This window comes from Haliaeetus albicilla, chromosome 28, assembly GCF_947461875.1.
Source record: "Haliaeetus albicilla chromosome 28, bHalAlb1.1, whole genome shotgun sequence".
Taxonomy (NCBI): domain Eukaryota; kingdom Metazoa; phylum Chordata; class Aves; order Accipitriformes; family Accipitridae; genus Haliaeetus; species Haliaeetus albicilla.
This window is the reverse complement of record NC_091510.1, coordinates 1,511,555-1,537,817: the sequence shown is the minus strand read 5'-3', so window position 1 is coordinate 1,537,817 and position 26,263 is coordinate 1,511,555. Positions and strand designations below refer to the sequence as shown.

General features: G+C 41.8%; 1 protein-coding gene and 1 long non-coding RNA gene across 9 annotated transcripts in view; one reads left to right on the top strand and one right to left on the bottom strand.

The window, feature by feature from the left end:
* Positions 1-314: 314 nt before the first annotated feature.
* Positions 315-6,778, bottom strand: LOC138682509 (uncharacterized). Its single transcript, XR_011322613.1, has 4 exons — positions 6,710-6,778; positions 6,010-6,321; positions 4,557-4,736; positions 315-4,379 (listed from the first exon to the last, which is right to left on the bottom strand). It is a non-coding gene; the product is annotated as an uncharacterized lncRNA (long non-coding RNA).
* A 45-nt stretch (positions 6,779-6,823) lies between these two features.
* The window catches only part of CNOT4 (CCR4-NOT transcription complex subunit 4), an 85,325-nt gene continuing 65,885 nt past the window's right edge, over positions 6,824-26,263 (top strand). For 5 of the 8 annotated variants that reach the window (XM_069773544.1, XM_069773542.1, XM_069773543.1 and 2 more), the window contains exon 1: positions 6,824-7,228. The gene's annotated coding sequence lies outside the window, so the exon portion shown is untranslated. Of the gene's footprint in view, positions 7,229-7,865; positions 7,888-26,263 lie in introns of those variants that run through there. The other 3 variants (XM_069773547.1, XM_069773546.1, XM_069773541.1) reach the window with 2 other exon arrangements.

Sequence of the window (26,263 nt, the reverse complement as noted above, 5' to 3'; positions counted from 1 at the left end):
TTGTCTCTCTATCAGCATTATTTATATAGCATAAAATTAGCTGCGGTAGCTCACATTCCTTTGGCAAAAGGAAGTAGATCTGCCTGGAAAACTGCAAGATTGCAGCTGGAGCCTGGCTGGTGCAATACATTTACACGCATCAAAGTTCACCCCAGCCCTTTGACGCAACGTCATACTTTCTTGACAGGTGAGCTCCTGTCACACCTGGCCTATGCAGAACTGGAGCTCCAATGCCGATAAAGTCGGTGGAAATTCTTGTAGCTAACAGTCCCTGTTTACACGGCGGCCATAGAATCAATACACAGGATCAAGTATTGCGTTTTCTCAAGTCGTGTACTTTTTATTTCCTCTCAGCAAATCCCATACGGCTGAGGCGTTTTTATAAGAATGCGAGCAATTCTGAGCTCTGTGGAAAATGCTGAGTGCTGTCGGATGCAGGCAGAGAAGGGCAGAAGAGAAAAAATACATTCCTTTGAATACACTAATACAGAAGGCAATTAAGGAATACGACAATAATGAGCAATCATTCTCTCTCATAATGTATGTTGTGCTTTAAAGAGCAGGTGAGGACTCCCTGAAAACATTAACAAGTAACATAATGAAGTCCTGTCTACACAGGAATATTACTTCAAATATTTTAGATGAGTCGGCTTGAGTGCATTCGCAAAGATTGTTTTAAAGTGGCTGGGCTTTCTTTTTGCATGAATGAAACCCAGGCTCACCAGCCCACGGCCTTCAGCTATGAGCTGCATCAAGCTCATGAGAGGATTCTGTCCATTTTGAATGATTTTCCCTCATTGTATAATGTGATAAGGTTTATCTGCTGTCTGGCCCCTGAGTGCCCTTTTCTGTTACAAGATCATCTGGATTAGGTATGTTATCACTCTCGCCGAATGCTGATGGCTTCCTTTGCAATTCCAGTGTGTGTTCCCCCTGAGATTCACACTTTTTTTAGAGCAGCACCTCTTTTCCTCCCCTGATACTGTCTCCTGGGTTTGTGTAGCATGTCCAGCCCCAACTCTATGACACTGCCTCAAATATTAGGATTTGTGAGTGTTGGCCAAACTAAATGCATTCCTGAGAAATGGACCAGTGCCACTTTAAAGCAAAATAACACTCACTGGTCTACAGGAGCACAAGGGATGTGAGCAGGACCTCCAGGACTTCTAACTGTTCAGGATAGGGTGAGCTGTGAAAGATTTATGCATGTATTGTAACATACCCAGGTGATTTACCACAGCTGTCAAATGATGTCACTTCAAATTGGGAGTTGTAGAGCTAATACTTTTTTTTAAACTGCTAAATTGAAATGCAAAGACTGAGGTTACAAAAATGCTGTTTGAAATCCAGATAGATGGTCAGCTTGAAAATGCTGCAGAGGGAAATACTCCTATCATGTCCTGTATATATTGTAGCTCTGCATCTCTAAACCAGGTAGTATCTGGATGCCATCACCAGCGGTGGAAGTGAGCTGTATGAACCATGAGCCTCTTTCCATCCATTTGGCACTACCTTCCCTAGTGTGGTCATTGTGGTGCTCCACAAACAAGAACTCAATCTTCTGTCCCCACCTTGCGCTGCTTGACTACACATCTGGGCTTGCTGCTACTCTTCCTGCCACTCAAATAACATGGCAGCACCGCATGAGTTAAAGGGAATAGATTGCAGGGCAGGCATATTTATTGCAACAGCGGATACAGAAAAAAAGCAATAGCAAATATACTTTGGCTCATAGTTTGTTCAGCACTCTTTAGCTCCTTTCACATTTTATGAGAGGAATTACCAAAATTAAACATTTCAAAATGCTGAGATTATAAGACACTTATAATCAAATCTTTAGCAATATAAAATTCATGGATGCAGGCCAATTGTTCTAAAGTCTGTTCCCTTCCAGTGCACATGATGCTGACCTGTGTGTGTTCTAAGAGATCTTTAGGCAAAGACTGCGTTCCATTTTACTATGCACAGAGCAAAGCAGTGCAGCCTTCTCGGTTGCTGATCTGCATGATGTCTCTCTCTCGCTTCTGCAATTGAATATATTTCAGTACCCTTCTATGGAATGCTACATATCTTTCTGATTTATCCATTGCCTTTTTCAGTAAGACTTTTTCTCACCTCTTGGAAACACACTTCAAGGTAACATTGCTACAGAGGTGCACATAAAACTGCTTACTTGAATCCTGTTACTATTCACCTCTCATTAGCCCAGCATCTTCTTCCCTCCTTCCCATTCCAACACCAGCACAGGATTTCTATGGAAAGGAGATGTAGAGTGGGAGGCATCTTATTTTATTACACACTACTGGGTTCCTTGGGAACATCCATTTCCTAGGGAAGCCCAGGCTAGAAAAACAGATGGGAATGACATTCCAAAATCAAGAAAAAAAATGAAACCTATTATCATTGGTGCTGAGTTCAGTGTAGAAATGACAAATATTTGCAATTTGTCTCTGGCAACTGAGGCACCATTATGATGAGGAACATGAGCCTTGCAAGCTGCTTGATGCATAAAAAATGTTTCAAAAAGAAAAGGAGGATAGGAAGGAGAAGTCCAAGGATTCTGTGAATCGATTTCAGCCCAGGACCCAGAGGGCAAAAAAAGAGCTAGAAAGATGCTTGTGACAACTTGTGTTAACTTTCACACGAGTGTCTAGATTCAGAGGAGTTCGGGACAGGGAAAACAACATACAGGAAGATTTGCCGTAAATTGTGCAGAAGGAAACAGACCTCTGAAGAATAGTTGGACATTATACTGCTACCTCAAGTACACCCTGATGTTAACAAGGGTAGTGGTAGCTTCCCGGAGGTCCCCACTGCACCCTTTCCAGAAAACAGGAGTGATTTCTGCTTTCATTTGCAAAGATAGGTGCACTTAGCAGATAAGGTGCGCCGTGCCGGAGTTATGCTGAGTAAGTGAAGATTACCGTGAAAAAATTGGCTGAAGCATCCCACTAAAGTTCTCATTTTCCCCTAATAACACAAAAACATTAACAAAGATGCATCTCCTTCATATCTTTGGCTAGAATACATTCATTTTTCACCACTGTATTCTCTCATTTAAGAAAGAGCAGGACAAGTCCCTCATCCTGTTTCCCTGAGCAGCATGGACAGACACCTCCTCCTTCCCTCACAGATTTCAAACAAGACATGGTGAACATCTGCCACTTGCAGCAAATATTGATCAGAGTGTAAGGCTCCTCCACCTGCCCTTCAATTTCCCAACAAAGCCCTTCATTGTTATTCTACAGTTACTCAGAACAGTCGTACAGTTCCTTTCTCCAACACATTTGCCCAGTAAAAGGCATCATTAGCCAGAGAAGCAGAAAGACGTCTGGATCTCCCAGAGTGACAAAAGGAATGGACAAATCATTAACATCCATTGCAATCCGGGGAGCAATTCCTATTTTTGTTGCAGTAAATAAGGCTGAATTTCTAAAAAACCTGTCATCAACTATTGTATATCATTCTGCATTAATATCTGTGAACTTTCCATAGTAATCAATGAGGCTTTGCAGAAGCTTGAAAAAATATCTTTTTTTTTAAACTATTTATGAAACCTGACTTTCAGTCTGCAATACAGGCACACACGTCCAGCCACTGCTTCCAGCACAACTCAGGATCATGACCTTTCCAAATCTGGAAGTATTTTCTCAGTACCAGCACAGTGAAACACACTGTAATAGGTATTTCCAGCACACTCTGGTAGACCAGCACCAATCCAGTGAGCAGCGAGCCAAGTGGATTGCTGGCAAGCTCCGAGGCACTAACGGTTACACAAGTCCACATGCAGCGGTGCTGCTATATTGTTTTTTTGTTGCCGAATATTCAGACTGCAGTCCGTACATAGATGCTTTGCAAACTTTACCGTCCTGAAGACCCAGCATAATTACTCTTCATCCCAACCAGGCATGGGAATGACTCAGCCTCCAACTCCTCCTTTTCTGCCCGTACCGGTACACCACCATCGTGCCTCTTTCTAATCCCTTCTCAGGACACTCCACTGTCAATCTCCTCCATACAGCTTGGCAGCCATTTGAAATGGTGGTGACTTAACACCGGAGGAGTCCTGAAAATAGCTTGGTTTCACCCCAAACTGCAGCATCCCGGTAGGTTCCTGTTATTTGTTCCATAAGGCAACAACCATGGAGCATTGCTCGGGAGAACACCTTTCCAGCACGCAGTATGAATGAATACACAACAGTGCATATGCAACGAATCACAGGGAAATGGGGGCTGAACCACAATAAATCAATCATATGGATACACATTTTTACTCTAGCTAGTACACATTGGTTATATGCAAGAAAATATGTTCTGAAAGCTTTTCCTTGTAGATATGGAAACGATTTCTTAGAAACAGTCCCCCTCAGTTATCAGACCTATTCAAAACAAATGAAAAACAAACATTTCCAAAAACAAATAAGGTGTCAAAATGTGGCTGTGTAAGACTAATCTAATGAAAACAATTACAATTACTTAAAAGCAAGAAAATAATTAATTTAAGGACATCTTGAGTCTCACAATGGCCACATGATGGCCTAGTGAATTATTCTTACCAGATTAAAGCAGAGGTGGAAGCAGGTCTATGGGTAGCCTTCGGTAACATCAGTCAAAGTAATCTTCAGCCATGTAGATTTTTTTTCTACGTTATTATGGATGCTGCTGAAATTTGTGTTCACGCAGGTCTCAGCAAAGGGATATGAACAGACTCTCACTAAGGGAAAGACTCCTCAATACTGGATTGAAAGAAATCACAGGATTCCCTTAATAAACAGCCTCAAGTCTGACCAAGAATTGCAGTTTTTAGATATATTATTTTTAATCTTTCTGTCAGAGTACTTGCTTTTATTCAACAGGAAACGTTGCCAGGTATTAGGTCTGTCAACAAGTACATTACTTATATAAGTTACTTACATAATGGGTACTTCTGGAATCCAACGGTTTATATATAGGTTGGTATGAAAATGTGAAAACTATAAACTTTTTGAGAAATATATTATTTTTTATCTATATATTCACCTGAATTTGATTAATATGTAGCTCCATATACGAAGTATGTGTTACAGTTGAATACATATGGAGAAAAACATGGAATTTCTCACATAAATAGGTGCTTATATTCCATTGTATGTTTAGTTTTCAAAAGAGCACTGCATTTGTGTTCACATGTCAGGACTGCTACTGAAAACAGCATTTATTTTTATGCAGGCCTGAGTCTTGCCTACAGTCAGAAGTGGTAAAGTTAATTCATAGAGCTTTCCTGTCGTGGATATACGTGTATCAATATATAATTTAATATATCCAAAGTAATGTTAACTTGTTTTAGGAAGGAGAATAAGCTATGCCAACACAAGGCACTTTACTGTTAGTGGAACGGGCGTATTTTACGAGGCTGTACTAGTACAACACTTCAACCTAAGACACAAAAGTAAAGAAGAAAAACATCATGCCACTAAAAGAAATAGTTATGCCAGTGCATTCTGTGATGAACACCTCTCTTTCCTATCAATTGCTGAAATAAGTAAAATTCTCAGATGGGTATTGTTATGGCAAAAGTAGTAACAGCTTGTGCACCGGGGGATAACTGATAATTAAACACCCAGGATGAGGCTGCCTGTTTGGACAGCTCAGGATGCCGGTGCAGGATTGCCACTGGAGAGCTATAAAGGCGGTGAGTAAAAGTGCTCTTTTTGTCTGTCAGCTGAGGTGATGAGGTCCCTCGAGTGGCACAGGGATTACAGGAAAAAGGAGGGGAGAGTTACGGGTTCAGTCATCACAGCCCCATGGCCCAGGGTGTCTGCGGTAGAAAGGGGAGACAGAACCAATGTGGTTTGTGTGCCTTTCTGACAACACAAAGACGGGGGAAAAAAAGCCTTTTTGGCTGGGGAGAGATCCTCTCCTTAAGAACCTGCAGGAAGTTGCTTCTGTCAAAATTACTTACAGCCCCTATGCATAAAACCAGGATTTGCCTGGATTTTCTAAGCGAAGAGAGAAAAGCAAGAAAAATACCTTTTTCTGTGCCTTTGGCTTCTGTTCCAAATGGGGGACGGTCCCGGAAAATCCTAGTAGTAGTAGTAGTAGTAGTAATAACAAAAATCTGTTTAGTGAAGGGTCAGCATGGGTCAGCTGTGCCCGGGGAACAGGGCGGGGGGGGGGGAGGCTTCGGCCCCCCGAAGTTAGGCCTGGGGGGGTCAGCGGGACAGCGGCCCGAGAACCGGGGGCGGACGGGACGTGGAAGCGGTCTCCAAATTTTGCGACTTTAGAAAGAGATGTCCTCGTCAGAGAAGCAATCCTGTCACACCAGGTCCTCGCGGTTGGCGCCTGTGAGGATGGGGCGGGGGGGGGAAGGGACAAAGGGGAAAAAGGCGGGGTGAGGGGGGAGGTGGGTCGGGGGGTGGGGGTGGACGGGGGGTGGCCGGGGCAGAGTCCCGCTCTCCCGGCGCCTGAGGGAGATGGACGGGGCTGTGAGAAACCCCGGGGCCGCGCCGGATTTAGTGGGAGCAGGTTCAATGGCCGGCAACAGGTGGCTGGAACGGCCGGCGTCTCCCCGGGGCGGTGGGCGATGGGGCGGTGGGCGATGGGGCGGCCCAGTCTGCGGAGAGGGGTTGGGGTCCCCGGCCTTACCCAGGCGGTGGAAGGGGACCGGCCCCCTCCTCACCGGCTCGGCACTGCCCAGCAACCTCCTCCTCCTCCCGCCCTGCCCAGCAACCTCCACAGCCTACAAGTCCCGCCGTGCCCAGCGCCGTCGCGGTTGTTACCGTCGCACCCCATCCTCCCCCCCCCCCCGGCCTTGCCCGCCTTTGGTCCCGCCCACTGTCGGCGGCGCAAGCGCAGGGGAGGCGGCGTCCAGGGCAAGTCTCCCTAATGTAAGATGGTGGCCGGGCTGGCAGCGGAGCGCCCCGAGCTCGGAGATCGCCCGTCTCTCGCTTAAAGGTCGTCGGAGCAGCCGCCCAAGCGCCCGGCTCGGCCGCCGCCGCCGCAGGTCCCGCCTCAAGAGCGTCGCTGCGGTTTTCTGCCCTTCTCCCACCCACCACCGCCACCCCCCCCCCACTCCGCCCCGCTTCTCCTCGCTTTCCTCGCCGCCTCTCTCCTTCCCTCCCCACCCTTCTCCTCCTTCTCCCCTCAGCCTCCTTCCCCGCACACCCACCCACCCACCCGGCCGCCGCCGGGCAGCGTGAGGGAGAGCCGCGCACACGCACCGCGGGCCGGGCAGGGAGGAGGAAGGCGGGTGAGTGCGAGCTGAAGGCCGGGCCGGGGAAGGAAGGAGGGAGGGAGAGGCGAGGAGGAGGAGGTGGTGGGGGGGGGAGCCGGGCCGCTCTGACTACGAGAGCGCCGAGGCTTCGCTGGGACGGCGCAGGCCTCAGCCCACCCCCCGGTGCCAGCCCCGGCGGCTGAGGGGGACGGACGGACGGACGGACGCGGCGGGCCGCTGCCGTGCGCGGAGGGCACCGGGCCGTGTGGGGAGGGCGAGGGGGCGGCTCCTCCCCGGGGGGCGCCGGGGAACGGGGGCTCCCTCCGTGCCGCTGCCCCGGGGAGGGGGGGGGAAGGCTTTAGCGATTTCTTCCGAGCCGCCCCGGAGCGGCGCGGGGGAGCCGTTGGGCCGGGCCGGGCGCGGGGGGCCGGTGCCCCCGGAGCCGCTCGTCTCTGACGGGGGAGGCCGGGCGCGGGGACCGCGGCGTGATTCACTTAGGATTTGCGTGGAAATTTCCTCTCTCCTCTTCTTCCTCCTCCCCGGAGCCAGGCTCCATTTGTTCTTGTGATCTGCACTTTTTTTTTTTTTCCTGAGAGAGAGAGGCAAACAGATGGTAAATGGCAGCCTCTGATTTGGGGTGTTATTTTGGACGGTCCGTGTAACCTCCCGAGATTTGTCTGTCGGTAAAATAACCGGTACGTAACTTTCCATCTCCTACTCGCAAAATACGAGAAGCTCTTTCCATTTTGTGCGTTAGCAGAAGCGAATGACGAGGCTGCGTATGGGCTCTCATCCTACTTCCAGTGACGGTCGTACAGCTCTGCCTGCCAGTCTGAAAGTCAGCTGCCGGTGCCTTCGTCTGTGCAGTGAAAGGGGAGGGAAAATATGCTAGATAATTATCTTAAAATGCTTCGTTACCGTACCTGAAAGGCTTTAATTGTCCACGGCTTATATATTTGTGTCAGTATGGTAATATCAAGTATGTAGCTCATAGGAGAAGCACCTCTCTCTAGAGCATACGTTAATGTAAGCAAAACCCATCAGCTAGTTAAAGCTGTGGAAACTCCAGGCCTGCAGATGTTAGCTTACTCCTGCCCCAAAGTTTTAGAAGTTAATGTTGGCCAATCCCACGTTTATTCAGCCTGTACAGATTTCTAACTCGCTGTGTTTTAATTGTGTGTATTTTGTTTTAGTTTTAAAATGTCTCGACTTGAGCATCCCTGTACTTTGACTTCATATTCTTGTGAACGTGATGACTGGCAGTAACAGAAGAGAGACCCATACCGCAAGAGGAATATGTAGGAGAATGAAATTCCTTCTAGCTCCTTTCTCTCCCTGCTTTAAAAAAAAAAAAAAAAGGAAAGAGAAAAAGAAAAAATGAAGTACAGGCTTATGAAGAGCAGAGATTAAAATAGCTGTTTGGCTTGGGAGGGTGAATTAGTTTCAGATGGCCTACAAATACTCAAATATACTTCTAGCTTCTTAGCATCTCTCTAACAACGTAGTGAACTAACGCATGGTCTAGGATTCAGATGTGTTGTACTTCAAGCTTTTGGGATTCTGTGATAGAGTTTCCATTTCATAAACAAGACGAACACATGCAAGTGTTTAGAAATGCTTGGCAGTTGAACTTGGCTGAATTGCAAACAAAGTTCATTCTAGGAGAAAGGATTGTTTTGGAAAGGGGGAATACAATGACAAAATGATCTCTACTTTTAACTTGCATGTTTCTTCAGGTGTCTCTCTTTATTAGCTTTTAAAATGATGAGTCTTGGAGGATCCTAACAGCTTTCTCTTTGCAGAGACAAGGTGATGAGTGCCTGTCTGGAATAGTGCTCTATTAATTCCTTAGTACCTTTTCTTCAGCAAGTTTAAGAACAGGTATACAGTGCCCACGAAATAAAAGGCTTGGGTTAGAGAAGCTGGTGAGAGAATATACACAAGTGTGTGGCTTCTTTAATTAAAAATATTCATTATAAACAGATACATGTTGTCCTTCCTGGCTGTTGTTCAGGAAAGGTAGGATATTCTTTGTGAGTGGAATGTTTTGAAACTACTCTGACCAAGATCTTAAGTATGGGCCCTAAAGGCTTAACTCTGGCAACTATTTCTCAGAATTTTGCCTACCTCTTTGGAATAAATGAGATTGTTGCAAATAGGCAGTGTTTTGTAAGCACAGGTAACTTCTAAGTGGCTGATCATAGATTGCATCTTAGGCCTTGGAGAACAGAATTCATTGTTCTGGTAAGGTGAGGCTGATCTATAAGCCTTACCACAGATTGGAAGGAAATTACTTGCTCAGCAAGACGCTAGGATCAAGGGTTCTTAAACTTTAACATGGTGAATGGTGTCTTGGGTTGTACCAACCTCCTTTTATCCCACTTGCAGTTGTATAGTATTGCTGAGATAACTTGAGTAAGTGCACGTGTGAAAGACTGTGTAACCTACCTTGCTTTAATGTCCTGAATGTTTCAGCTCTTTAAAGATATTGGTGCTTTCTTTGCTTTCCAGTGTGTATCTTTCTACCTGCTTTGCCTCGTTTTTATGGGATGGAAACAGCGTGAGGAGTCAGAGCTCTATGAATGAATACAAGCCCCATCTCTCTGGGCCTCCCTCTTCTGGTTCTTGGAGAATAGTCCAGGAATTTATTCTTCTCAGGAGATTGGTTAGCATTTGTTAACATTTTAACAAATGTAAACACTTATCAGACTTAGAAAATGAAGTATGGCAGCGAATGGTTTGGCATGGATTGAGGTGCTGCTCAGACCTGCTGGTTCTTCCTGTAAGCAAATTGGGAGGGCAATATAAGTATCTAGCAGGAAATATGAATATAACCTCTGTAAGTAAAAGCATGTATGCATTTTTGCATTATACTATTGGATCAGTTAGGTGCGTGTTTTCATCAAACTGGGTTTTGTTATGTCGCACCAGAAATTTCGATGATATGCTTGGTTTTGTCAGATGGCATTTTTCTTGTGTGAGCTTGAAAACGGAATCCTCATCATTTTCTTACTTCAAAACTGTATCAGAGATTCTACTAATTCAGTGAACATTCAGCATACACATTCTTGACTTCTGGCTAGCTGTTATTAGGCTGGCTACACCAGCTTAAAGGAAGGAATTAGTGTTTAAACTAGTGATTTCCACATAGTACTAAGATCAAGTAGGTTTTGTGGTGGGTTTTTTTTTTTCTTTCCTTCCCTTTGGCTGTTCTGGGAACATGACAACTCCAAGGTATTTCTTGTAGGAGTCTATCATTTAAATGGAGCTTAGACGTGTTTTCTAAACACATATGTACAAAGTAATGCATTCATAAACTATCTTGAGCACATGCTTTAACAATTTGAGGAAGCCTGCATCTAAAACCATCAGGAGAGTACAGGCTGAGAGAATGACACTCCTTCTTGTCCCTTTCTGTGTACCCTGAAAGCTAGGTACTGTGTTTTTATTCTGGAGCAGGGTATGTCAGTGTTAATTTCATAATGATTAATCAATCATTTGTGTATTTTTATTGGGTACTTCATCTGTTGCTGGTTTTCAAACTGGGGAAAGGTGGGTTGGGGTCAGCATATGGGGGCTTTTTATCTTTCAGTCACTGAGTTAAAAATAAAGGTGGATGTAGAGATCAAGCAAACATGCTACTGAACTTGGTGGAGAGGGAGCTTAGCTCTTGGCTGAGCCTTGTGCCCTGAGCAGTGCTGTCTGCTTTTGATCGGGTTCTGTTTTCTTGCAAGGGAAGAAGGGAAAATCTCAACTGTCTGTGAGTGGCTTTCTAACATATGGTGATCCCAGCATCAGTTTCTTCTATCTTGCTGCTATCTTGAGAGGAATAGATGCCTAATATGAAGTGGATTCCAACTGACTGCAGCACCTGATATGATGTAACTGTACTTCTGCATGTCTTGATTGTGAGATAGAGGGTCCCCTGTTGTAGCGCAGATCCTTGGACCGTATCCTTCTGGGCTTTTTTTTTTTTCCTACTTGTCACAGCTTAGCAGTTCTTGGTTGCTGGAAGGTAACATTGCAGTATCTTCTATTTGATTGCAAGTATTAATTATTAGCACTAGGAATTTGGGGTTGTGTTTGGTTTTGGTTTTTTCTTTTTTTTTTCCCAAAAGAAATCAAGTGGATAGAGAAAGAAACTGTAAAAATGATAGCGCACTTCCCTTTCTTGACTTTGAACTTTTTCTAATTCTTCAAATTCTGAACAGAATCATAGGAGCTTTGTAGGAATGACCAAAAAATATGATGGGAGTAAGTGAGAGTGTACTATGGTTTTCAAGTAGTGTTTCATCTCTGCTTTTACTTTGGCACATTTTTAGGCCTTGTTTGTGGTGGACTGCAACCTAATCTTATGTTTCGGACTACTGAGCTCTAATCTTTTCCTTGCTTAACAGAAGGGGCATTTACTTTTCCCGGTGTGGGTGTTCTTAAATGGTTTCTTCCATGTGAGATTTGATACAGAAAAGTAGTAACTAAAAGAGTAGCAGTCTCACTCATTGTAGGACAAAATCCACTGCATAGGAAGACTCGCTACCAGTTTCCCAGCTTAATGCAGTGAAAAAGTGAGAGGCTGGACAATTTGTTTCAGGAACACTGAATACAACAGATGAGATTGATTTGAAAGCAGGCTACATATTGGGTTTTGGTTTATAGTTTTCTGTCACCGATGTGGATTTAATGTGAAGCCTCTTTGAATGGTGTATGTTAATTTTAAGTTGCAAAATCCATGGGTGAAGATACCTAGAGTGTGAAATACTGTACTTGCAGGTGGAGTAATTTTATTACTTCTAAACCCATCTCCTATTACATGTTACAATAACTTACCATCCTAAAAAAACTTAGGAGAATTTGAGTGCAGGAATGGGAGGGAGGAAGTAATTCAATTATATTTATATGTGCTTTGGAACTGCCTACCTGAGGGACTTTTAAGTGATAGAAGTTTTGATGAAGGTAGTGTCCCAGATAGGTAAGCATGTGCTGACTGTTCATAGTTTCTGTTTTGCAATACAGCTTAGAAATTTAGAAAAATGGGATGGGGAAAGAAGTACATAGCAGTAATCACTAGATATGTGGAGAAAGTGTTCAGCTACCTTCTTTTCTTTCTTTACCTTCTCACCAAGTATAATGAATGAAGGTAAGTGTATGCATCTATAGCTGTGCCTGTCAGTTAAAGACCTAAAACTTCTCTATGAGCTGTAGGAGTTGCCTTGGGCTGTTGGACATTGCAAAAAAAATTGAAACTGTTCCCACTCTTTGAATACCTACTGCTTACATGTGACTTCTTCCTTTTTTTTATTGAATGAAGTCTAGAATTAGTCTTCGGTTTGTCATTCATGAAAAGTGTCCTCTGAGAACTCCTAAACTAGCATAAAATGAAAGGCCAAAACTTGCTAGGTCAAAATTAGTGTTTATAGGTCAACTTGACTGATAATTAATTTGAATGCGTGTCCCCCAATCAGTGTGAACTGTAGGGGCCCCTAAACTGTTGGAGTTATGTTAAAAGCACTGGTTGGAATGAGAGAGGCCCAGTAGCATTAAGCCAATTTGTCTAGTGACTTAATCTTACTGCCATTTATCATACAACTGCTGCACCTCTGAAGGAGCCTGCTTGCATGTGCCTCTGTTGGCTGTTTAGCAAATTGAATCCCTTTTCTTAGAGAAGGTAAGGCTTCCTTTTTATGAAACTTCATCCTAGGTTAAGGGTCAAGGAAGTTATAACTGAGGAACCACATTTGAGAAGTTATAGCTTCTTTCCATCTTTGAAAGCTTCTTTGCTAATCCTTTCATTTAGTAAAACATATATTTAACATAATGTTGTGGTTTCACAGTTAGTGGCAAACTGGTTCTAGAACATCAGGTGGTAAGTCTGAAACTAGAGGATGATCACTGGTTTTCTTTTACATAACTGTTAGTGTATGTTGAAAATATGGAAGAACAGCTGGGGAGTTTAAGGAAATATCAGCTCTTATACTCATCAAGCTGTCTTCTGCACATGGGTAGTGTCATCTTCTGGCGGGATTACAGTTTCATTTTTGTCTTGAACAGTAGTTATAATTGTAAGCATGCTTCAAGGTAGGTCCATTCCCATGTTTTCACCAGTGTAGTGGCTTCCTGCTCTAATTGAGCCCTTTTAGAGCCATTAATGTCTTAATTCTTTTGCTCATGGTCTCATTCTGATTTAACCTTGAGGCTTGTGATTCCCTGGGGGTGGGGCAGCGTCATACCTTGTATGAGAACTATTGCTCTGGTTACTACTATATAAATACATAGCACAGTGAAACTTGGTAAGAACCAGCTGTGTTCTGTGACCATATGACTCTGATGGTGTTAAGAAAACACCATCCCTCAGGCAGAATCTGCTTGAAATTGGTTCTGTAGACAACCGTATCTTTTTCTGGGAAGCCAGCTAACTGCTTTCAAGTTCAGTGACCAAAAAGAGAAGACCAATACCGCCATCTTTATAAGGAAGCCTGCAGTGGCAACACTTTTATTTTTTTGAGCTTAGTTATACAGAGTATAATTAAAGTGAAGAATCAGAAAATGGGCACTTAGAAGTAAAATGCATATTCTGTCTCTGCTAATAATTAATACCAGTTACCATAAGTCTTTTTAAATTCTTTGCACATATATATATATTAAACTATTGAGTAGAGGTGAAGCAAAATTTGTTTTCAAACAATCTAATTTGGTAGGACTAGGTGAGAGAGGCAGGTTCCTTTTGGCACTTGCAGTGCTGTAGTCATTGGTGCTTAATAAATGAGCCACTTACTGCTTGAGAGGAGCAACCAGCTGCTGTTTCTGCTGTATTCAGTGTGTGCCAACTCTGAAAGCATGGTGAAGGTAGCTTCCATAGAGGTGCAGTGTAGCATCTTTTGACAGTACCATTTTTTTCTGAGACTTATAATGGACTTGGGAAAGACCCTAGTATATGGAAGTACAAGAAAGGAGATGGACTCAGTGTCATGCTCTTTTTTTTTTATAAATATAAACCCAGATATTACAGAGCAGCCCCTCAAACAGAGCTGACATCAGCATAAATGTTTCTGAGGCCTCCTTAATGTTTTCTTAATTTTGTAATTTTTTTTTCTGTTTTTTAAAGAAACTTAAACCTAATGGACAGTACTTCATTCTCTTAAGGCAGTTATTTGAATTTCATATGGGTTCTGCTTAGTTTGTGTCTCACATGGGTTTAGGCTTCTCCAAAGGATCTGCATTCAGCTGTTCTTGATCAGTAAAAACTCAGAACTGCCTCTGTTAGTATTGAAAAGTCACAGCATTTAAAGGATATGCTGGGCAGGTGCATTTGCAGTCAGCTTGAATTTCTGTGCTTTTTATACTGTATATTTGTCATAGTCTGACAGATTATTTGTTTGGGATTTAAATCAGTGCTTTGTACATGCCAAATGACTCCTTAACTTCACCTACCTGAGTTAATGCAGCTCTATATAGTTGAGGTAGCAGTAGAAGGAGTTTATCTAAAACCAGTACTACATGTTCTACTGAAGTTTGTGGAAGCTGATGCTCTGCTTTTGAGTATTTTACTAGATTGTTTCTTTTTAGAATACTAAATCAGTTTTCCCTTTCTGCCCAGCCTTTTTAGAAAATGACCTGGAAATCTATTTCCTCAGGATACTTCTTAATGCTCTCCCTTTCCTTTTTTTTTCTTTTCTTTTAAGACAATTGCTTTGTATGCGACTGTCTCTAGAATGTGTTTACTACAGTATATAGGTTATCTTCAGGCAGTTAAATGTTCTGTTCCCCATTGAGATAAAGGTACTTCCCTGAATGCAGGTCTTGATCTTTCTCAGTGTTGTTGTTTAGTAGCAAATATGTATTTCCCTGAAAAGTAGAAGCAGAAGATGGTGGCTTGTGTACCAGATATGTGGGGACGGGGATTTATGATGCGAGTGAATATTGTGTAAAACAACTACCCTTCTGGATTTCTAGCAGGTATGTGGAGGGAGTGATCTATCCTCTGAGGTTTTACTGTGCTTCTAGGTTAAATGTTTGAACTCTGGTTTGCTTTTCAAAATAAAACTCAGGTTTTTTTGCAAATACAAAATGGATGTCTACAGTAATGCTGTAAACTTATTTTGACCAGTTTTAGACTTGAGTACATGTAAGTGGTTATACCTTGTTTTTGTTAACTTGTGAATCCTGAAAACTTCCTAGTTTTTATCCCATTGGGGGATGCAACCTTCACTTGAAGGCAGTGATGCAAGATTCTTATCTGGAGTCTTTGAACTCCTGTGTTTATGTATAATAAATACCAACTTTTGAATAAGCTAAGATCTTCCCTAATTCCTGCCCCAAAGGAATGGAGTTTAGTTGCTTGTAATGTAACTTTTACTCTTGGGACAGTCTTGTGATTGTAGTTTCCACCTTTATTTTCATTTGCGTAGATTTTAGAATTTCTTATCCTTATTTCTGTCTGATAAAAGTCAACCGTAATCAATAATTTCTGGTAGTTGTTGCCTAAAATACTTAGGCTTGTAGATCTGACCTCTGCTTTGTACTGGTTTTTGTTATGATGACAATCTTGTTGGCTAAAGAATGCTGAATTAAGTGTAATCTTCCACCTTCTGAAAGGTGTATTTTATAGAAGACTACAGGGTATGCTGAAGTAGTAGAAAGGCTGGGAATGGAGTGGCTACTTCTGAAGTGAGTTTCACTCTGCAATTCCTAGTATTTCTCCTCCTTGTCCCAGCAGTGTCTTCAGGCTGTATAAGATTCTGAAGTACAATCCAGAAAAAAGTGAGCATGGGGGAGAGATCTAGGGGTTTTGTTGTCCTGTTTTCCAGTTCTACATTTGTGGGGTGGTGGGTTTTTTTGGTTGTGGTTTTTTTGTTTTTTTTCTTTTTCCCCACAAAGTAAAATTCTAAGTATTCTCTTTAGAAGCCAACAATAGTCCCAAAGTGTGATTGAGTGTGACTGTGACATGGTACTTTTTTCTGTTGACTCTGATGTCAGTGAATCTTTTTGAAGCAGCATCCTGCTCTCATGTATTGCAAGCAATGTCCTAAGCACAGTATTCTCGTTTCCGATACTTAAACTGAACTCTGAATCAATGGGGTTTTTTTCTTTTCTTTTTTTTTTCAGCCAATAGAACTGATAGGTCATTGGGTTTATTTGATAACTGCATTTTCATAGAATCATAGAATGGTTTGGGTTGGAAGCGACCTTAAAAGATCATCTAGTTCCAACCCTCCTGCCATGGGCAGGGACACCTTCCACTAGACCAGGTTGCTCCAAGCCCCATCCAACCTGGCCTTGAACACTGCCAGGGATGGGACAGCCACAGCCTTTCTGGGCAACCTGTTCCAGTGCCTCACCACCATCCCAGTAAAGAATTTTTTCCAAATATCTCATCTAAATCTACCCTCTTGTGAGTTTAAAGCCATTACTACTTGTCCTATCGCTACAGTCCCTGATAAAGAGTCCTCCCCATCTTTCCTGTAGGCCCCCTTTAGGTACTGCAAGGCTGCTGTAAGGTCTCCCTGGAGCCTTCTCTTCTCCAGGCTGAGCAAATCCCAACTCTGTCAGCCTGTCCTCACAGGACAGGTGCTCCAGCCCCCTGATCATCTTGCTGGCCCTTCTCTGGACCTGCTTCAACAGGTCCATGTCTTTCTTACGCTGGGGGCCTCAGTTAGTTTTTCAACTAATATGCTATCTCCAAATTATTACGTGTTCATTTGCCTGTGGCTTAAACCATCTTGGCTGCTCCTCTCTGGTAAGAGGCAAGCATTGTCACTTTTTGCAAAAGTCAAGTTTGCTTTCTTTCGCTCTCTTGTGTCTGTAAAGGTATTAAGAGTGTGAATGGCTGAGAATTAATCTGGGGAGCGTGACTGCTGTTTTCCAAGTTTTCGGACGAGATTGAAGAGACTGACCAAATCCTCCTCCTGCTGTGTGATTCTTGGTAGCTTCTCAAGGATTCTGAAGATTTTTTTTTTAAGCAGGTGCAAAGATTTAATTTATTTGTAGGTTTGGGTGGGGGTTTTTTGTGGTTTTTTTTTTTTTTTTAAGAGGCTGGATGAGGAGTACAGACCTTTCTCTGATATATTTGCTCCCCTTTAGCTAGGAATAAAAGAAAGGACTTGGGTTTTCCGGCAAGATATGGAGGTCTGTAGAGATTACTTTTTCCATTAAGGAAGCGTCATTGCTTTTTCCAGTATCTGTAGGTTCTCCACCCCCCACCTTTTGAGAAAAAAGGGCTGGCACACATCTCAATTACTGCTAGGAGATCTGAAGTAAATCTTTGGATACATCTCTTCTTTTCTCCTTTACTCCTTTTCCTCCTGTCTCTGGGATTCATTGGCTGACTAGTCATGACATGGATTTTCCAGTAGTTAACAATTCTTGATGTTACTGGCTTCACCAAAGAGTGAGTATCTGTGTCTGAAGAGCTGATACTGTCCTGAAATATCTTGCCATTAGCCTGATAAGTAACTTTGTGGGACTGGATGGAGGATTGGGAAAACTGATAGAGGAACTTTTGCTTGTAATTGTCAGCAGGGCACTATACCTTACCAGAAAGCTACTTCAGATGCTGGAGTACTTGTGGCTTCTCTGTTAATGTCTTTCACTTTTTTTATAACAACTTAATGGTTTAGACAGCAGCTCTAGTAATGTACTCCTACTCCCCTTCCTGGTGTATATCTGATCTACGTACTTTGAGGGTTTTTTTTGGGTTTTGGGGTGGGGTTTTTTCCCCCCTTCAGTTCTGGGCATCTTTACTTCTTCCTAACTATCCAAATATGTGTGTATATATATAAGCCTGTAAAACTTCTGCTCTACTCGGCAGAACTGTCATTCAATTGTGTGGTTTTTTTAGAAGTTCTTCCATAACTCAAATTCTAGTTTAGAAACAGAGCTACAGGCTGAACAAGAAGTGCTCTCTCTTTCAAGCTGAGGTATGCCCTAGAGAGGGATTATAGTGAGCCTAGAAAGGCAGTGTACAACTCATTTCAGCTTGTACTGGAAAAGGTTTCAGTATGAGGTCTTAGCTCCTGCAGTTGTATCTGAGGAAGTACAGGGATGAAGATCGAAAGCCACCCTGAATCAAAACTTTACATTGTAATGGAAGACTAAGTCTAGCAGATGCATATGAGAAGTAAGAGTTTGCTAAAATTCTATCAGTTGTTAGGGAAATGGGTCTTCAGCCTGCGGAAGAGAAGGCTTTGGGAAGCAGGGGGAACTAATAGTTATCTTCTAGTATCTATGAGCAGGCTATTGAGAATACCGACCCAGGCTCTTTATAGCAGTGTGTGGAAGGCAGGCAAGAAACAGCAGGCATGCATGAAAATAGCCGCATTTAAGAAGAATGCGTTTCACCGTGGAGTGGGACAATCATTGGGGCAGGTGAAAGAGGTTCTGCAGCATCTGTCCTTGGATGTTTTGATGCCCAAATGGATAAAGCCCTGAGTAATCTAGACTGATCTTGTTGACCTTGATTTGAGCAGGAGGTTGACTAGAGAACCCTAGAGATCCTTTCCAACTGGAATTATTCTATGATTCTCTAGGGAAAAAAAAGTAAAAATCCTCAACTTCCTGGATATAAAGTTGTCCATGTTGGAGCTTGAAACTAAGTATCAGTAACGGGCCTATATTAATAGCCTTGATGTGTGGCTTCAGTGGAAATGCAAGAAGGTTTTTAAACTTAAAGGTACTCCTTGATATAAACATTGAAGCTTATGGGTGTAATACAGAAGATTGCTGAATCTCTTGTGCTGTCAAAGGATGTTTGTTTGTTTGCTTAAAGTTTATGCTGGTTGCTTAAATTCAGTGATGAAATGACCAGAAGTGAAAGACCTCTTCCATACACTGTCCATGGTACTGCAGGTGCAGGCGTTGCCCTTCCACAGTGGTAGTCAGTCTGAGAATGTGTTGGAATACAAGTGGTTTAGTACTGAAGTTGAGAGAGGCTCCGTGTGTGATGGGTTTTTTGTGGGTGTTTTTCATTCGCTCTGTCCTGTAAGATTTTTCATTTGTCCTTTAGGCTAGATACTTCTGTTCAAAGCGTTAGGAATATTAACAGCAGTGTGTGTGTGTCTAAATGCTTGTTTTTATAGTTGTGTCCCCGCAAAAGACAGGAGAAATGGACTTTGCTTCTGTTGGTTAAAAAGCACAGTTTTATAGTAGATAATCCAGAATAACTTCTGCAATTTGTAAATGCAAGTATGCTATAATTTCTTGTATGGCAGAACTTAGTCTCAATTTTCTGCTTAAACTAAGACCTTTAGGTAGCTTCCTAGTGATCAGGATTATGAATAGAGTCCTGAATGAAAGATAAAATTAAATGCTGAACATCATTATGGTGGTTCATAGCTTCTGCAGTGTCCCCTGGGAGAGTGCAGGCAATGAAGGAAATGTGGTCCTAGCACCCAAAATTTATTTTCTTAATCTCCGCACTGTATTTACGGATAGTGTCGTTTACACTAGTTATTCTAGATTTTGCAGGTATTTTTTCTCAAGCTTGGGAATTTTGTTTGGGTAGTTAGAAGAGTGTTTTTAAACTAACCCTTTATGTTGATATTGCTGTTAGATGAAAGGTGAAGGACACAAGTTTTCAGTACCTTAATACTTCCTTTATTTCCTTTAAAAACAAAACACTGGACAATAATTCTCGCTCGTTTGACTTGTGTATATATTAAGACTTGTGATGGTTTAATGGCATTTGCAAACTAAAACTAGTTAGGGATTGATGAATCCATATAGGTGTTTGTAAACTATCTAGTACCTTTATAGAATGCTGTAGAGAAAGAGAGCATGTTTGAGAGAGCTTTTTGTGTGTCCAGTAATATTCTTCAGCTCTTTGTCAGTCAAACAAGTTAAGCAGGAGTAATATAAATAATCATAAAAGTGTACCTGAAGTATGGCCTGGAGGAATGCGAAGGAAGTTAATTTTTCAGGTTGACTTTTTTTGGCTTCTCCCCACAACTCATAACTTGGTGTGGTATGGGCAAACTGGGGTACTGTGGGTACTGAAGACCTCGACTCTAGCTGATAGGTGTAATAAGTAGTTTACATGTCATGGTCACCACTAACCCTGAACTAGATCTAGGTGCCAGCTGAAAGGTCAGAGTTCTAAAATATTCAGTGACTGCTGGAGAAGTAGTGCTCTGCAAACAATATAATTTTGGCATTCTGTTCCAAGAATAGCAGAGATGATGAAGGATGGGCTCTTCACCTAAATGTATGATTTTTTTTTTTTAATTGGAAATGTTGAACATAACAGTACTATTTCTGTTGTTGTGGATTGTTGCAGTTTGCCTCCTATATAATTTATCAGTGAATTCCATTTGGTACTTTGACTGTTGCTAGATATATTGAAAATAAAATTTAAATAATATTGCCTTTCTCTATCTAAAAATGCAAGTGTAATGTTTATCTTGAGTAAGATTTTTTTGAAGGGTAGAGGGGGGAAAGCTACTTACACCATATAAGCAATTCTACATCATAGTCCTTTTATAGATAAGTAGTGTAAGAGAACCATTCTGAAAGACAAAAATTCCTTTTAAAGGTTGAAAAAAGTTGAGAAGCAGACCCTGTATGTTTTGTAGAGAGCAGTAAACTCCTAAGCTTTTTTCAGTTTAAGTTTGTGTCAGTTAATACTTTTTTTTCTGTGTCAAGTGCATTCTGATAACAAATTCTAGCAGTACCTGACTGCAGTTTTGCCTAAAATACTTGGCATTGTTTACACACCCATATGTAATGGATTTTGTCACCTGTACTTCAAATTTGTGTTGAACTGTGAGAAAAGACTAAATGCAAGATTTGTAAACACGTTTAAATAGGAAGCAAATGTAGTTGGGATGTACAGCAACCGTAATGCTGCCTGTTACGGACACTGTGCAATCACTGTGTAATAAGTACTTCGGGGATTTTTGGATCCCTTTTAAACTGATGCAAAATGCTTATTTTACTGCTCAATATAGTATGCTGAAGGCTCTGTTTTTCTCCTCCAACCTTGTCTGAAAAGACTTTGGTATAGTGGGTAACTTATGATGTGTTTTGTTCTAAGAGTATCTTAAAGACCTCTTCTATCCCCCCCAAGTGTAGCTGTTTGCTATGCCATAGTTGATCATAATGAATTTACTTTCAAAATGACCATGCTTCTCTTGCTGTTCACTGAGAATAACAAGGTAAACTACTATTAATTTTAATTCTTATGCGCACCCTAAGAACAATTTTTAAATTAATTTAACAAATTCTTTATTCTGATGACAGTTTGGTACATCAGAACTTGGGATTAAGTGCTGTATATATTAAAGACCCTATTTATATCAGTCAATAATTACTGAATTTTGGAAGTGTCAGATTTTATCATCCTGTCCCCCTGCACAAGGTGGGGGATGCAGAGGTGGTATCTTGTTGGATGCAGAGATAGTATCTTGTGTTAGACCACTATACCAGTTCATTATACGTGTTGGTCTAATAAAAGATACAGTCTCAGCCTACAAACCTTGTGGCTGCTTTGGAGGAGGATGAATGCAGGAGCGTATGTGAGGCACAAGGATGTAGCTTCTCCATCTCTGGCAGCCTCAGGACCTGGCGGAGGTGCGCAGTGCTAGAAGGAAGACAAGTTTTCTTTCCCTCCATGCTTGCTCTCATCTTCTCCTGTGGCTGTCCTTGATCCGTGTCCTGCTATTTAAGAAAAGCTGCTGTGGGCACATGCTTTGTCTTTGGTATTGATACCTCTGTGTTCAGGTGTAACAAAGTAACTTGTGACTTCATGTTGAAAACCTTAATTCTGCCTATGATATCTTATGCTATTTTATTCTGTCTATGATCTTAATCTAGAGAGAATATTCTGTGTGCTCTAGCATTCTTAGTCTTTTGCATAGCCAAGTGTTTCAAGGAATGAAAAAACCCTGTGGCTATAAATGTCCCTTTAAAAGTGTTTAGAACAGTTTTCAGGCTTTCATCGAAACTATTTTCATATGAAAGTTGAAAAACTAAACTGGAGTTTTCATTGAAAGATGATTTCTGGGAAGTAGTACTTTATTTCCCCCCCTGCAAGGAGTCCCAAGGTAATGTGAATTCTGTGTGTTGTCAGTATGGAGCTCTTGCCTTGCAGAGAAGGAAGCTAACCTGGCAGCTGCTGTAATCTGTAACCCTAAGGAATGGGGCAGTGGGAAGCATGTCCCTGCCGCTGACGTCGCCAGGCTCTCTTCCTCCTGGGATAGGATGTTGCTTTTCTGTTACTCTCTGAATTTGGATTTCTTCTCTGCTCTACCTACTCCACCCAATGAGCATTTCCTTCCAGAGGGTCTGGGAATTGAATTGCTGACGTTCCAGCAGCAGCAGGAATACTTCATCCCTTTGCAAAGGTTTGCTGTTTGTACAAGAGCTGGGAATTTGTCTGACTGACGTTCTAGTGTAAATTTGGGAATGATGATGTAGTTGAGATGTGCATACATAACCAAGTTTTAATAAACAGAGTGGAAAAAAACCAGGGGGGGTGGAGGGGGGGGGCCAGAATCACAAAACCAAAGGTGCTGTTTATTCACCCTGACTATTCATTGTTAGCTAACTATTGCCATGTTAATACTTTATGGGCAATCTGAACTATCTGTGTCTTTCTATGTGCATTATGTTATCAACTAAAACTCTGGATAACGTCTGATTTACCTATCTGTATGCACAGTACTGATCACAAGCCTTTTCTGTTAGAGTAGCTAAGGGGAAAATGCTAATGTGCTTTTCGAAGACAAATGTCCCTTCTTAAAAAGCAGATAAAATCTGTCGTATTTTATTGAGTCAGAGCAGCAAAGATATTTACTGTATGTGGTGTTGTGGTCTCTACAGATTATTTTACATCCTCTTCATTACTGTAGGGATCTGGCCCTTATGCAGATGGGTATTAAAAGAACGTGGAATGTGTAGCCCGTTCCCTGTGAGATGGCTACAGCACTTGTCAGGAAGCAGATAACCTGGGTGCTATGTCCCTGAATAATATGATAGCCTCCTCCCTCTCCAAGTCTCCAGGAAAGATGCTTCTATAATTATGCTCTTTACTAGATAAATATTGAGAAATACCTTTTTAAAACCCAGGGAGTAATCTCTGGTGCGGTGACTTAGCATTATTTTGGAAGTGCACATTTCTATTAGAGACAGCAAAACCACTCCACTCTAATGTAGGAACACTAATAAGGGTTTTCTGGTTGCTCTTTAAAACACTTAATTACTATTCAGCACCTTGCAGATGAAGACTAAACCACACTGTAAAGTTTCTATTATAGGTTCGTAATCACATGCTAGCCCACACAAAAGTGGCAGTGCAATATGACCCATTGTTTTATTTTCTTATTTCTGCACACACATTTCAAATGGAGCTTCTGTGGTTTTAAGATTAATTTTGGAAGACTTTTTCTCATCAAATTAAGCATCGTGCTTAACTGTTCTCCTAAAGCAAATATAGCATGTCAAATACCAGCTAGTGCTGTCTGCCCTGTAGTTAATACACACAGTAAGCATCAATGTAGAAAGCACACATTTGTATTTCTTTCTGGTTCATTATTACGTGGCCTCCTGATGCCAAGACCCTAGAAATTCTGAACACTAAAACAATAGACTGAGTGGATTATTCTTCTTGTTGAATGCAACTACTGAGCTGATTTAGGTTTATTTGCATATTAGTATTTCAAATACCTTGATTAGTGGGGGTATGTGGCTGTTTATAATAGCTATGTATGCTAGCCATTTTCCCTTTTAAAATTGGATTTGCAAATGATTTTTCTCTAAACTAGAAGTGTCACTTGGTTTTTTTTGAGAATCAATTTTAGGAAACGTGCAAGTAATGCTGTAGTTATGTCCAAGGCTCAAATATCATAAAGCTTACCAGTAAGTGCAATGCCCTAATGAAAAGAGAATGACGTTGTCAGAAGAGTATTCATAAATGGTTGAGCTCTGAAAACTGAAGGGCAGGAGTCAGTAACAACACATCTCAAATATGTGATCATAGCAAGGGAAAAGGATGTTGTTCTGATGCTTGCTGGATTCTGTTCTCAGGGTCCTTGTACACGAGTGTGGACATGCTGAACAGCTCTGTTCTCAGGAGCTGCTGTACTTGGGCTGGGCTGCTAAAAGAATAAGGAAAAGTAAGGGTGCAGCTGCTTCTTAGTTCTCTCTTGCCTGAATTCAGGACTTACTGTTCAGATGTGTGATAGATTATATGGCTGCTTTTAGTGTGAGGCTTGTTTGGAATATATTGCTCATTCAGATTGCTGCTTGGTGCTAATGACTTTGAGAATAAAGCACCTGAAACTTTTGTTTTCTTTTTTTTAAGAAATCCCTGCAGCTTGTAACTTTATTTCTTGATGACCTGCTTTGATAAATTTTTGTATGGGTTCAGCTTCTCTGGAAGGAATGCCAGGAGAGCCTCCCTGAGCCTATAGAGGCCTCTCTCCCATGACCAGTGTCTTGAAAGAGAAAGTGTTCTGCTCAGAGGCTTACGATGGATTGCCATACTGATCAAGAAACTAGGGTGTTCTTCCTGCATTTAATCTCTAGACCTACTTTGAGACTTTTTTGAATCTCTGTTCCTGACTTTTTATCTAGAGAGGACCATGATGCTTCTGACACTGTTTTGCACCAAGGAGTTTGCTGCTTATCACTGCGCTGGCCATGCAGAGTCTGGCACTGGAGCAGATCACAATAAACAAAGCTTTTTAGTTGTCTCAGAGTGGAGAAACTTGGAGCGAATATAAGGGTAGAGTCTGAAAAATTCCCTTCCTAATGTGAGATACTAACATCTCTGGCTCCAAACAAAAAACCCTCACACCGTTACTAGTGGAAGACAGCTGTGTTTCTTCTTGTGCTTCTTCCCATAGGGTGCAAAAAGGCAGTGATAATCAAGCCAAGGATTTTCAGAGGGAGCTATAGTTCTTCAGAGACGACATGATAATATACTAGGTTTTTGGTTTGTGGGTGGGTGGTATTTTTGTGGTGTGGGTTTTTTTGGTTTGTTTTTTTTTCTACTTGCTTTTTTTGATGCTTCCACAATCTTTAATCATGTTAGCTTGGATAGTGTGAAACCTTAATGCAGTAAACTACCTTTTGCAAAGGCAAGGATCTCAACTACTCAGGAAGGCTAAGGGGCAAACTCATTCAGCTTAATTTGTAGAAAGGTAAGAAGTATTTTACAAGCGCATTCAGATTTTACTGGGATCTAAACATCAGCCTTCTAAGTCTGTTTGCATCAGTCTCTAATACAATACAATTGGAATAAGTTACAGATTTCCAGGAATGGAACATACTTGCTAATATATTCTGAAAGTTGTCTTTGGATATAAGGGCTGTGGCACCTGACATTGGTATGAGATTTCTGTTGTAGTTTCAAACATTATTTGCTTCAATAGCAGCCTAGTCATTCAATGACCATGGAGAATATGTTCCCTTTACAAGCAAAAGTTTTTCCACCTTTGCTCTTGAAATCTTGTGTAGCCCTATCTCAGGGAAAACCCATGGTGTTTTCTCGTGAGGCGGAGTGTTACTACAGTCATCTCAGCTTTATTGTTAGTACCAGCCCTCTGAATTCCTCTTCTGCAAGACAGGGTCTGTAGATGTAATGTATGGTGTCTCCTTCATGTCTAATGCAATGGTTGAGCACAGTGGACCTAGTTTAGAAGTGACTGATTCTTCTGTAAAAAACAAAACAAAAAAACCACAAAACAAAAAAAAAACCACCAAAAAACCAAAAACCCCAACAACTTCCCCCCCCCCCCCCAAAAAAAAACCAACCAAAAAACCCACGAAAACAAAAAACGAACTGTGCAAACAGCCTACAACTCAGGGTAATATGCCTGACTTGCAAGGTTTAATGTTGCTATTTCACAGGATAGATGCATTTTGGGAAGGCAAAGAAAAGACCTCATCTTCATGCAAGGTGGCATTTAGCTGCTGGGGCTAACTGCAGCCTTTTAAATGTTAAAACAAAATTCTTGTATACTGACTTCCCTTGCTGGAGAGATTCTGTGATAATTCTTTACAGGATTTTCTTGTAAATGAAAAGTTTTGGAACACATTGAATTAGTTCTTAGAGTTGTGGCTCTGGGCTGTGATTGGTGG